The 13,108-nt window shown below is 46.3% G+C and overlaps 3 protein-coding genes across 7 annotated transcripts in view; 2 read left to right on the top strand and 1 right to left on the bottom strand.

The window, feature by feature from the left end:
- Window positions 1–8,020, bottom strand: part of CRYL1 (crystallin lambda 1) — a 140,834-nt gene extending 132,814 nt beyond the window's left edge. The window contains exon 1 of the mRNA XM_050766748.1: window positions 7,898–8,020. The gene's annotated coding sequence lies outside the window, so the exon portion shown is untranslated. The remainder of the gene's footprint in view (window positions 1–7,897) is intronic.
- SAP18 (Sin3A associated protein 18) overlaps window positions 1–13,108 on the top strand; it is a 556,924-nt gene that overhangs the window by 24,652 nt on the left and 519,164 nt on the right. The window lies entirely within an intron of this gene.
- IFT88 (intraflagellar transport 88) overlaps window positions 7,801–13,108 on the top strand; it is a 125,259-nt gene continuing 119,951 nt past the window's right edge. For 4 of the 5 annotated variants that reach the window (XM_050766735.1, XM_050766736.1, XM_050766737.1 and 1 more), the window contains exon 1: window positions 7,801–7,922. The gene's annotated coding sequence lies outside the window, so the exon portion shown is untranslated. Of the gene's footprint in view, window positions 7,923–8,230; window positions 8,353–13,108 lie in introns of those variants that run through there. The other variant, XM_050766734.1, reaches the window with a different exon arrangement.

Here is a 13,108-nt window from a genome sequence, read left to right as displayed (position 1 = left end):
TAAACTTCAATGGGTAGCTATCATTTTTGGCTGTGCAATATCTGAACACATTTTCCACTTTATGAGAATCCCTAAATAGGTGGGAGGAGGGTTAAAGCAAACAGATACCGCGTCTTTGAGCTCCTGGCAGCTACAACACAGTACACTGACCTACACACAGCCCGCTTGTGTTCCTGTCCAGGACTCTGACTTGGGAGGTAGGCAGATAAAGGGGAGGATGGTTAGAAATTGTTCACAGAGCCTGTCGGAGATCCCTGTGTCCAATGGGGCAGAAAGTGCCCGATAAAAGAGTGCAGCTGTGTGGCAACCAGTGTCCAATGGCAAGATGGCAGGTGTCAAGTGGAGATCCTGCCCACAGCCGCTGACTAAGCGGGGTGACCAATTTGTCCTGAGGAAACTGGGAGGACTGGTCTCTGCCACATGAGCAGATGGTTTCTGTGTTAGGGTTTTGACTGTGCCTTACCTCCCTGAGCTTCTGTTGTTTTTCCAAGCCTGTTCCTTAGCCTTCTGGACAATTCTATGAGTTACTTGATATCTTTCCAAAAAGACTCCTTTTCTGCTTAATCAACAAGAATTGGCTTTTCTTGGCTGAAACAAAGAATCCTGAGTAGTGCCACAGGGGTCAGTCATACTGTGAAGGGCCTTCTAAGCCACACTATGGAGTTTAGACTTTGTCCAAAAGTCAAGGCAGAGTGGGGAGGAGGGACTGTGTGGAGAATCCACTGAGTGAGAACAAGCCGGAAGACAGAAGAGTAGAGAGAAAACAGTGAGAAAAGGCAGGAGGCTGTGGTAACAGGGCAGGTGAGAGAAGAGGCTGCCTAGACCCTCTAGGTTGTAGGGGGAAGGAGAGAGGTGCAATGATTGGAGAGAAATGCAGCAGGTTGGGTCAAATTATTGATGAACATCAGACAGCCAAGACCCAAAAACATTGACCCTAAAACCACGAGAGCATCAGCCTCATGTAGGAAACCAGCCTGCAGGGGCCCATCCTCCACCACCTTTGCTGAATAGATGTTCCCAGGCTGGTGCTCACTCATTGCTGGCTGCAACTGCATCACCAGCTGACCTGGGTGAAAAAGGAAGAGTGACAAGCCTCTTGCCAGAGCCACTGAGCCTCACTTGCAGGCCATAGCCATATTCTGTTAGAAGTGTATGTCAGGTCTACATCCACCTCCTTTCACACCTCTGTTGTCCTTGGTCACCACCCAGACTACAGGTCATTCTGGTCAGCAACATATCCTGGTTCAATCCCTCCCAAAGCCCACTGGAATTTGTTTTGTGATTAGCAGATACCCCGTATCTTCCACTTGTTTTCCGAATATTCTCCCCACCTCTCCTTTCACAGAAAACTGGTAGTCCTTTGAGGATACTGCTTCCCTTGGAGTCCTATCAGGTCTAGGTTATTGATTCTCTCACAGCTCAGGGATGTCTGAGTCAGAAGGCAGGGTTGGTGGTTTCTCCTCGGTTTTTCCACCCACTTGCAGATTTTCTGCAGCTGTGAATCTTGGGCCATCTGGTACACCGTTTACCAAATCTCTTCCAACTTCCTCTTTGCTTTCCCTCAGTCTTTGCCGCCTGGCTCACAGCGACCTCTCCACTTATTCCAGTGGCTTCAAACCTTGGACTCCTTATCTCAAATGGCCTCCTCCAGACCATGCCCATCGTCAAACCCTGAACCTTGTTACCAGCTCAAAACTGTTCCACTTCCATGATCACTAATTCAAAACGCCGAAGTGACTATTGCAACTGTTTTAACTTCATCAGGACCTCTAATCTAACTCCTCCACTTTCTTCCTGTTCATTAGCCCTATTCATTTCTTATATTTATATTAAATTAATATAAATAATAAAATGCATTTAATATAAATTGTCGTTTATATTAAATTTCATGTCTTTGATGATAACAGAGTCCTTTCTCTGCAACTGCCCAACAAATTCCAACCTTGGGTACATTTCCCCATCTATCTTTTCCATGTCTGTACCTGATGAAGACCAGTGGAAAAAATAGGGTTACGAGAGTACCAGACAAGGCTTCACTATAAACTCACAATTGTTGGTGTCAATTGAGCACCTAAACTTACCAAGCAATGTTACTGTATTTCTCTAGTTAGCATCTCTCCTCTTCTCTGCTTATTCTAGACCTTTTCCACCTTTTTTCAACCTTGGAACCTCTTCCATTCTCCTCCCTCTTAGCCATCTCCCCCATACCTTCGAACTTTTTCGACTGGATTATTTCCAGGAGTATTAAAACATGCTCTAATTATCTTCCATCTTTTAAAACAAACCAACAAGAACTCTCGACCTCCTGACCTCGTGTTTTGCCCGCCTCGGCCTCCCAAAGTGCTGGGATTACAGGCGTGAGCCACCACGCCTGACCCCGACTTTTTTGTTTTTTAATTCAGAGTGCCAGAATTCAAGTGACACATTTTCTTCCTTAGCTTCTATTACCTTCACTTTCCTGGTTTTGCTCAAATATGTCTGACCATTAAACAGAATCATCAGGGGCTCCTCTTCTACAAAATCTCTTTTTTTTTTTTTTTGAGATGGAGTCTCGCTCTGTTGCCCAGGCTGGAGTTCGGTGGCACAATATCAGCTCACTGCAACGTCCGCCTCCCTGGTTCACATAATTCTCCTGCCTCAGCCTCCCAAGTAGCTGGGACTACAGGCACCCACCACCACGCCTGGCCAATTTTTTGTATTTTTAGTAGAGATGGGGTTTCACCGTGTTAGCCAGGATGGTCTGATCTCCTGACCTCATGATCTGCCCGCCTCAGCCTCCCAAAGTGCCAGGATTACAGGTGTGAGCCACTGCACCCGGCCTACAACATCTTTAAATATTACTTTTTCATGACTCAATTTTAGACTCTCTTTTCCTGCCCCTCTATATCCTCCTTCACTGTAAGCAATCTCACTCACTCTTAGGTTTAAATCCATCTGTTTTAGGAGCTAGCGAATAACAACTGTGTATCTCTAGATAGGATCTTTCTTTTTCTTTTTTTTTTTTTTTTTTTTGAGACGGAGTCTCGCTCTGTCGCCCAGGCTGGAGTGCAATGGCCGGATCTCAGCTCACTGCAAGCTCCGCCTCCCGGGTTCACGCCATTCTCCTGCCTCAGCCTCCCGAGTAGCTGGGACTACAGGCGCCCGCCACCTCGCCCGGCTAGTTTTTTGTATTTTTTTAAGTAGAGACGAGGTTTCACCGGGTTAGCCAGGATGGTCTCGATCTCCTGACCTCGTGATCCACCTGTCTCGGCCTCCCAAAGTGCTGGGATTACAGGCTTGAGCCACCGCGCCCGGCCGGATCTTTCTTTTTCTTTTTCTTTTTTTGGACAGAGTCTTGCTCTGTCACCTAGGCTGGAGTGCAGTGGCACAATCTTGGCTCACTGCAACCTCCCGGGTTCAAGTGATTCTTCTGCCTCAATCTCTTGAGCAGCTGGGACTACAGGCACGTGCCATCACGCCTGGCTAATTTTTGTATTTTTAGTAGACATGGGGTTTTACCATGTTGGCCAGGCTGGTCTCAAACTCCTGACCTCATGATCCGCCCGCCTCAGCCTCCCAAAGTGCTGGGATTATAGGCGTCAGTCACCGCGCCCGGCCTCTTTTTCTTTTTAAGAGATAGTCTTCACTCTGTTGTCCAGGCTGGAGTACAGTGGCATGATCATAGCTCAACACAGCTTCCAAACTCCTGGGCTTAAGGGATCCTCCTGCCTCAGCCTCCTGAGTAGCTAAGACTACAAGTGTGGACCATTACATATTGCTCATTTTTATTTATATGTAGAAACAGGGTCTTGCTTTGCTGCCCAGGCTGGTCTCGGACTCCTGGCCTCAAGCAATCCTCCTACCTTGGCACCAAAGTGCAGGTACAGATGTGAGCTACCATATCAGGCCTAAGGATCTTTTCACTGAGCTTTATTAATACAACTGTATATACTCAGCAGCTGCCTAGTCAACAGCTCTATTTGCATATTTTACAGGCATCTGAAACTCAACATATTCAAAACTAAACTTATTTTCTGTCTCAAACTTGCTTCTCTTCCAGTATTCTCCATATTAATACATGGTGCTAGCATTCATCCCATTACTCATGCCAAACTTGGGATTCATGCTTGCTGCTTACTACCCATTCACCCCCAACTCTCTATATAATTAATTACAAGTCCTGACAATTCATTCAATAAACATTTATTGACAGCCAACTAGTTCCAGGCACTTTCCAAAAGTACTGGAGATACAGTCTAGAACAAAAAAGACAAACACGCCTGTTCTCTGTGGAGCTTGTATTTCAGTAATAAAAGCTAGGTGACCCTAACATTTTGCCTGGCAATAATAGGTGTGTTCATTAAATGCTAGCTACATTCTGATGTTTAACATGAACGTGACTGAGCACTCCATGGGCAAGTAACTGTATCACACCCAAAGAGCAACCAAGCTGAGGCCCAGGAGCAGTGGCTCATGCCTGTAATCCCAGCACTTTGGGAGGCAGAGGCGGGCGGATCACACGAGGTCAGGAGTTCGAGACCAGCCTGGCCAACATGATGAAACCCCATTTCTACTAAAAATACAAACAATAGCCAGGTGTGCTGGCTCACGCCCATAGTCCCAGCTACTCGGGAGGCGGAGGCAGCAGAATCGTTTGTACCTGGGAGGCAGAGGTTGCAGTGAGCCGAGATGGCACCACTGTACTCCAGCCTGAGTGACAGAGTGAGACTCTGCCTCAAAAAAACAAACAAACAAACAAAAAAACACAAAAAAACACAACCAAGTTGAAGTAACTTTGTACCTAATTAAAAAAAATTATTTGAGGGGACTGAACATTTATAGTTTGGAGATCCAGGAATGATGCAAATTGTCTCTATAGAGGGAGAGTAACTTGAAATAAGGCTCCCCAGTATTCACTAATTAATTCAACAAATATTTCTTGAACAACTGCTACAAGCTGGGTACAGTATACCTATATACTATTCAGAATCGTGTTAGATTTTACCCTACCTGCAAGCTAACAAGCTCATCTAACAGTTCCACAAATGATGGCAGAAAACACCTGAGTCAGAAAGGGCTTTATTTTTCACAACACAGCCAGCAGCCTGGGCTTCATATTCCCTTTGGTTCCCCTTGCTCTTCCAAGTCCCATGGGGACAGTCCAGGTGCATGCTGCACACGTGATTGGTTTTACTGCCCAGGTACACCAAGTTCAGGAAAGCCCAATCTTCTACAATGAACTGCAAGCCAACATGCTGTCTTTGCCACGGAGGGTGACATTATCTTTATTAAACTGAACAGCAACAAACCTGTCTTTTGTTCCAGAAGGAAACAATTATCTTAATCTTCCAAAGCTCTTCCTTGAAAAGGTGTATTAATCAGAGTTCCCTATAGAAACAGATCTAATAGGATGCATATTGCAGAGAGAGATTTATTTGAAGGAATTGACACGCAATTGGAGGCTGGTGTTTGATATGAGTTCCAAAGTTCTCTTCAAAGAATCAATATGTCAATATGTTCAATTATTTGTCTTCTACTTTTAAACTTAAGTTCTGGCCAGGCGTGGTGGCTCACGCCTGTAATCCCAGTACTTTGGGAGGCCAAGGCAGGCGGATCACGAGGTCTGGAGATCAAGACCATCCTGGCTAACACAGTGAAACCCTTCTCTACTAAAAATATAAAAAATAAGCTGGGCGTGGTGGTGGGCGCCTGTAGTCTCAGCTATTCCGGAGGCTGAGGCAGGAGAACCCAGGAGGCGGAGCTTGCAGTGAGCCAAGATCCTGCCACTGCACTCCAGCCTAGACTACAGAGTGAGACTGTCTTAAATAAAAAACAAACAAACAACAAACAACTTCCTCCTCAAGCAATCTTTTTCAATTACCTGCTCTGCCCCATTCATTCTCCACCCTGACTCATTCCAATTTCCTGCTCTGCCATAACCATATTTCCCAGCAGACCACTTACCCCGTCACTCTCTTTAAATTAGCCAACCGGAATTAGTTTAGCCTGTGCGGTCTAACGTTAGCCAACAGGGGAAGGACACAGCAGCAGGGCCACGAATAAGAACCCCTTCCCCTCCCTTGTCCAGGTGTGCTCCCACCATTGCTCCATCTGTAAGGGCGCACCCTTCTACAGAAGCAAATTGCCTTGCTGAGAAGAAAAAAAGAAAATTTTATATTCAAGTGCTATTTCTTTTGTAGCAGCAAAAGTTTATAAACACTGGCAAGCCTAAAATTTGCAGGTCAGGCTAGAGACCCAGGAAAGAGCTGAAGGCAGTCTGGGGGCAGGATTCCTTCTTCCTCAGAGGACCTTAGTCTTTTCTCTTATGACCTTCCCTTGACTGGACGAGACCCATGCACATTGTGGAGGACCAACTGCTTTACTCAAGTCTAATTTAACTGTTAATCACATCTTAAAAAGTACCTTCTAGACTGGTGTTTGACCAAAAACTGGGTTGCACACACAAACCCAGTTGACACATAAAACTAGCCATCGTAATAGTCCACAACAAAGACAGTGTCTCTGCTCACAAAACATGGGAAAGTGCAGGGGACCCATGAGAATTGTCTCCCAACACTACTTTTTTTTGGCAAAGGTGGGGGAAGGAGTTTCGCTCGTGGCCCAGGCTGGAGTGCAATGCCGCGATCTCGGCTCACTGCAACCTCCGCCTTCAAGCGATTCTCCTGCCTCAGCCTCCTGAGTAGCTGGGATTGATTACAGGGGCCCGCCACCTCGCCCAGCTAATTTTTCTATTTTCAGTAGAGACAGGGTTTCACCACATTGGCCAGGCTGGTCTCCAACTCCTGACCTCAGGTGATCCGCCCGCCTCAGCCTCCCAAAGTGCTGGGATTATAGGCATGAGCCACCGTGCCCAGCCAACACTGCTTATTTTTTTAAAAAACCATTAATTACTGGTGTCTTTAGACTCTGTCTCCCTCCACACCCCCAACATTTACTTTTAAAATTTAAGACAAAACGAAACATTAAATTATGAATTTAATTCCCCATTTATATTACATTTATTAAGCTTTACACTACGACCCACGTTCTAGGTGGTTGGGACACAATGGACACAATGGATACAGTTTTATCCCTCTCTAGTAAATAAAACTGACGCCTTAAGCGCTACAATCAAGGCGTGCACGGGCTGCTACAGAACAATACGCAGACAGGAGGAGGTGGGGGGAAAGGTGAGACTTCCCAGGCACGTGTCATCCGGGAATAACTTTTACACTGGGTGACTAGGCGAGTTAGTGACTGCGCGGAAAATGCGCTTCCAAGGCTCACAAGGCTCGAGCTGCGGCTCCGCGAGCTATTTCACAGTAAGCTTCCTACCAGCCTTTGGGCACCCGCTTTACGGACAAGTTTATCAGGATTTAAATGATCTTGGTTGCAGATCCTTCCGCTTCCTCACAGAGGCCGCCAGCCCGGAGCCCCTCCAGGCCCTCCTCCCTCCTGCATATACTAGCCGCCAGCCTTTCCCTCCCCGCCCTTCTCACAGGCCGCCCCCAGCCTCCCAGCCCACCGGGTTCCCTTCCCCGGGAGGCCCCGGCCTCCCTGCCCTCTCCTCCGCCGCTCTCCCCGCATCGACCGGCTTCCCGCAAGCCGCTGGCACAGTCCCCTCCACACCCTCCGCGCACCGCCGCTCCTTTCCCTCCACACCCTCCGCGCACCGCCGCTCCTTTCCACCGGGGGCTACCTGGCTCCCTCCTCTCTGACCCGCCGTTCTCCGCCCCCACCCACTTCCCCAGGCAGCCGCGCCACCCGCTTCCCGCCGCGCTCCCTCCGCCCCCGCGCTTCCGGCCCCGCCCGCCCCCGCGCGGAGGACTGTGGGAGCGGCTTCCTTGGATTCCGCGTTTGGCAACCGCTCGGCGTCGCGCTTTGACCAACCGCCGCGTCCTCCCTGGGTCCGACTCACTGTCGCCCGCTTCCCTCAGCGTGAGGTAGGAGAAGGGCGCTGGGGCCTAGTGCTTCAGGGCCCCTGGCGGCCGTGCCCCCGCGGCGTCCTGTGCGCCGAGCCCCGCCGACCGCCTCTTAGCGCGGCTCCCGCCCGCCCCTGTCCACCCCGGGGCGGTGTGAGGCGGGGCCCCGAATGGACTCGGCCTGCCCCTGCTTTTCTCCCGCTGGGGCCCGAGTGCGTCCCTCAGGCGCCCGAGTTGTCCACGCAGAAACGTGGGCGTTGGTTCTCACGTCGGTGTCCCCAGGCCTTTCTTGCTCCTCTGAACTGGGACGGGCGTCGCGGGCCGTTTGGCCGTGGCTGTCCCAAGCCCCAGGCGCGGCTGACGGGAAACTTCAGACCCGGCTGGACCCCTGCGCCAGCTCTGGAATCGCGCAGCGGAGACGGTGCACGTCGCTCTTGCATTTTCTCGTTAGGTAAAGCACTTGAAACTGCCTGATACAAGTTGAATCAGGAGTAAAGATAAAAGTACACAACAGAATGCAGAAAGCGCGTACTTAGCCTCACAAAGATGGAAGCATTCCAGAAACGTGAAGTACTGTTGTCCCAAGAATCTTTTTTTTTTTTAAGACGGAGTTTCATTCTTTGTTGCCCAGGCTGGAGTGCAATGGTGCGATCTCGGCCCACCGAAACCTCCGCCTCCCGGGTTCAAGTGATTCTCCTGCCTCAGCCTCCCATGTAGCTGGGATTACAGGCATGTGCCACCACGCCTGGCTAATTTTTGTATTTTTAGTAGAGACGGGGTTTCTCCATTTTGGTCAGGCTGGTCTCGAACTCCTGACCTCAGGTGATCCGCCCTCCTCGGCCTGCCAAAGTGCTGGGATTACAGGCGCGAGCCACCGCGCCCAGCCGTCCCAATATTCTTTCTAAGCCTAGAATTACACTTTTACTAGTCCGATTTTCTGGTTGTGAGTTATTTAATTAATTAATTTATTTATTTATTTATTTTCCTTGAGAAACTGCAGTAGGCTTCTTGGAAGTAGACCAAGGGTGTCCAATCGTTTGGCTTCCCAGGGCCACGTCGGAAGAATTGTCTTTGGGCCACACATAAAATACACAAACACTAAGATAGCTGATGAGCTTTAAAAAAATCGCAAAAAAATCTCATAATGCTTTCAGAAAGTTTACGAATTTGTGTTGAGCGGTATTCAAAGCCGTCCTGTGCCACGTGCGGGCCGGGGTTGGAAAAGCTTGAAGTAGACTGTCCATCATAGTAGAAGAGTATTAAAAAGCATAGCTTAAAAAAAAAAAAGGCTTTACTAGCATTTAATTTATATTAAATATAGGTGGCATTATCCTCAGATTATTTCAACATGGAAGGTTTGTTACATGTATAAGCTGTTTTGGAAATAGCATGGAGAATCCAGAAACCTTGGGTTATATAACAACAGTTGTTCTGCCACCCATAGCTATTAGCCATGCTTGATTCCCTTCACTTTTCCTGGCCTCACTTTCCACATCTTTTAACATTTGTATATTCCACAAGATGTCTATTCAATTAAAATCTCAAGTCAAACCTTTTAAAAATCTGGTTACAACCTAGCAGAAAGGATTTCTCATTCTAAAAGTTGCTTCTTTCTATAACTTATGTGTCAACTAAACTGACTTAAATAGGGTTCATAATCCGAAATTATGGTTCAGAATAGTGGTTCTCAAAGTGTGGTCCCCAGACCAGCAGCCTCAGCATCACTTGGGTTTGAGAACCACTGGTTTAATATTATCTGAGCTAAAACTTTTAATTAAAAATATTTTATATATCTTTTACCACTGACTTTTAATACCTTTTGAAGCTATTTTGAAATGACCATTTCTATGTGGGTGACATTTGCCCTTACAGTAGTTAATTTTCATTTCAAAAAATTATGAGAAATTAACTCAAAATTGATCAGTGACTTAAATATAAGAGCTAAAACTATAAAACTATTAGAAAAAATCCACAGGTATAAATATTCTTGACCTTGGATTAGGCAATTCTTTCTTACATATGATACCAAAAGTACATGCAACCAAAGAAAAAATAAATTGTATATCATCAACATTTAAAACATTTGTGCTTCAAAGTATACTACAAAGAATGTAAAATGATGAGGCATAGGATGGGGGGAAGTATTTGTAAATCATTTATATAATGTTTAGAATCCAGAATATGTAGAGGATCTTTATAATTCATGTGATAACCCGATTTTTAGGAATGAGCAGGCTGGGCACCGTGGCTCACGCCTGTAATCTCAGCACTTTGGGAGGCCGAGGCGGGTGGGTCACGAGGTCAGGAGATCAAGACCATCCCGGCTAACATGGTGAAACCCCGTCTTTACTAAAAATACAAAAAAAACAAAAACAAAAATTTGCTGGATGTGGTGGCGGGCGCCTGTAGTCCCAGCTACTCGGGAGACTGAGGCAGGAGAATGGCATAAAACTGGCAGGCGGAGCTTGCAGTGAGCCGAGATTGCGCCACTGCACTGTAGCCTAGGTGACAGAGCGAGATTCTGTCTTAAAAAAAAAAAAAAAAGGCCGGGCGCGGTGGCTCACGCCTGTAATCCCAGCACTTTGGGAGGCCGAGACGGGCGGATCACGAGGTCAGGAGATCGAGACCACCCTGGCTAACACGGTGAAACCCTGTCTCTACTAAAAAATACAAAAAACTAGCCGGGCGAGGTGGCGGGCGCCTGTAGTCCCAGCTACTCGGGAGGCTGAGGCAGGAGAATGGCGTAAACCCGGGAGGCGGAGCTTGCAGTGAGCTGAGATCCGGCCACTGCACTCCAGCCTGGGCGACAGAGCGAGACTCCGTCTCAAAAAAAAAAAAAAAAAAAAAAAAAAAAAAAAAAATGAGCAGAAGATCTGAACAGACTTTTCTCCAAAGAGATACAGAAATGGGTAATAAGATGAAAAGATGTTCAACATCATTAGTCATCAGGGGAATGCGAGTCAATACTACAATGGGATACCATTTCATGCTCACTAGAATTGCTATAATCAGAAACAGGAACAATAACAAGTGTTGGCTAGGACATGGATAAATTGGAACCTTCATACATTGCAGGTGGGATGTAAAATATGCATCCACTTTGGAAAACAGTCTAGCTGTTCTTCCAAAAGTTAAACATAGAGTTACTATATAATCCAGCAATTCCTGTCCTAGATATATTCCCAATAGAACTGAACATATATATCCATGCTAAAACTTGTACACACACGTTCATAGTGATGTTATTCATAAAAGTCAAAAAATTGAAACAATCCAAACGTCCGTTAACTAATGAATGGATAAGCAAAATGTTGTAGATGTATTATTTAGCCATAAAAAGTAATGAAATATTGATACATACTACTGCATGGATGAACCTTGAAAACATTATGCTAAGTGAAAGAGACCAGACACAAAAGGCTACATATTGTGTAATTTCCTTAACATGAAATGTCCGGAATTGGCAAATCCATAGAGACAAAATAGATTAATGGTTGCCAGGGACTGGGGAAAGGGAAGGGAGGCATGGAGAGCTGCTAACAGGCCCCATATTTCTTTATTGGGATGATGAAAATGTTCTGGAATTACATACTGGGGATGGTTGCACAGCCTTGTGAATATACTAAAAACCACTGAATTACGTACCTTGAAAAGTTAAATTGTATAGTATACAAACTATAGCTCAAAAACTAATTTTGTTAGTACTTAAAATATGTAAATAATTTTTTTTTTTTTTTTTTTTTTTTTTTTTTTTTTTGAGACGGAGTCTCGCTGTGTCGCCCAGGCTGGAGTGCAGTGGCCGGATCTCAGCTCACTGCAAGCTCTGCCTCCCGGGTTTTTACGCCATTCTCCTGCCTCAGCCTCCCGAGTAGCCGGGACTACAGGCGCCCGCCACCTCGCCCGGCTAGTTTTTTGTATTTTTTTTGGTAGAGACGGGGTTTCACCGTGTTAGCCAGGATGGTCTCGATCTCCTGACCTCATGATCCGCCCGTCTCGGCCTCCCAAAGTGCTGGGATTACAGGCTTGAGCCACCGTGCCCGGCCTGTAAATAATTTTTAAAGGTTGTGAGAAGCCACATATATATGGTATTATGCTGAGAAAAAGATTAAGCTTAAAATTTATTTTTTTATTTTTATTTTTATTTATTTATTTTTTGAGACGGAGTCTGGCTGTGTCACCCAGGCCGGAGTGCAGTGGCGCAATCTCAGCCTACTGCAACCTCTGCCTCCCAGGTTCAGGCAATTCCCCTGCCTCAGCCTCCCGAGTAGCTGGGATTACAGGTGCCTGCCATCATGCCTGGCTAATTTTTTTGTATTTTTAGTAGAGATGGGGTTTCACCATATTAGCCAGGATGGTCTTGATCTCCTGACCTCGTGATCCACCTGCCTCAGCCTCCCAAAGTGCTGAGATTATAGGCGTGAGCCACTGTGCCCGGCCTAACCTGAAAATTTCTTAGGAATTTGCTGGTGAACTTAAAATGTACAGGTCTTAAAGAAAATATATATTTGCTTTAAAGAAAATACATTTCTTAGATACTAGCAATACTACATTTCTTGGGTAATTAGCCCTCCTCCACCTCCCACCCCTCAAATTGCCTAAAATATTGACTTGATTTGAATGATACTTCCAGGAATCCTTGCCAGATTCTTTAGTAATTATTAGATTTACAGTATATCTATATGGTAGTTTCCTTTCTCCCATGCTTCTGTCCAAGTCAAAATGTAGAGATGAATCTTGAAATTTTACCTTTTTTTTTTTTGAGATGGAGTCTTGCTCTGTTGCCCAGGCGGGAGTGCGGTGGCGCGATCTTGGCTCACTGTGAGCTCTGCCTTCCGGGTTCACGCCATTCTCCTGCCTCACCCTCCCAAGTAGCCGGGACTACAGGCGCTTGCCACCATGCCTGGCTAATTTTTTGTATTTTTTAGTAGAGACAGGGTTTCACCGCGTTAGCCAGGATGGTCTCAATCTCCTGACCTCGTGATCTGCCCACCTCAGCCTCCCAAAGTGCTGGGATTATAGGCATGAGCCACTACACCCAGCTGAAATTTAAATTTAAAATTGTGTAATTTCCTTAACATGAAATGTCCAAAATTGGCAAATCCATAGAGACAGAAAATACATTAATGGTTACCAGGGACTGGGGAAAGGGAAGGGAGGCATGGAGAGCTGCCATTAGAAGAAATTTATTTTTATTCTTCCCAAATAAA

The sequence above is a fragment of the Macaca thibetana genome, chromosome 17 (genome assembly GCF_024542745.1).
Source record: "Macaca thibetana thibetana isolate TM-01 chromosome 17, ASM2454274v1, whole genome shotgun sequence".
NCBI classification, from domain to species: Eukaryota; Metazoa; Chordata; class Mammalia; order Primates; family Cercopithecidae; genus Macaca; species Macaca thibetana.
This window is presented reverse-complemented; position numbering and strand designations above follow the sequence as displayed.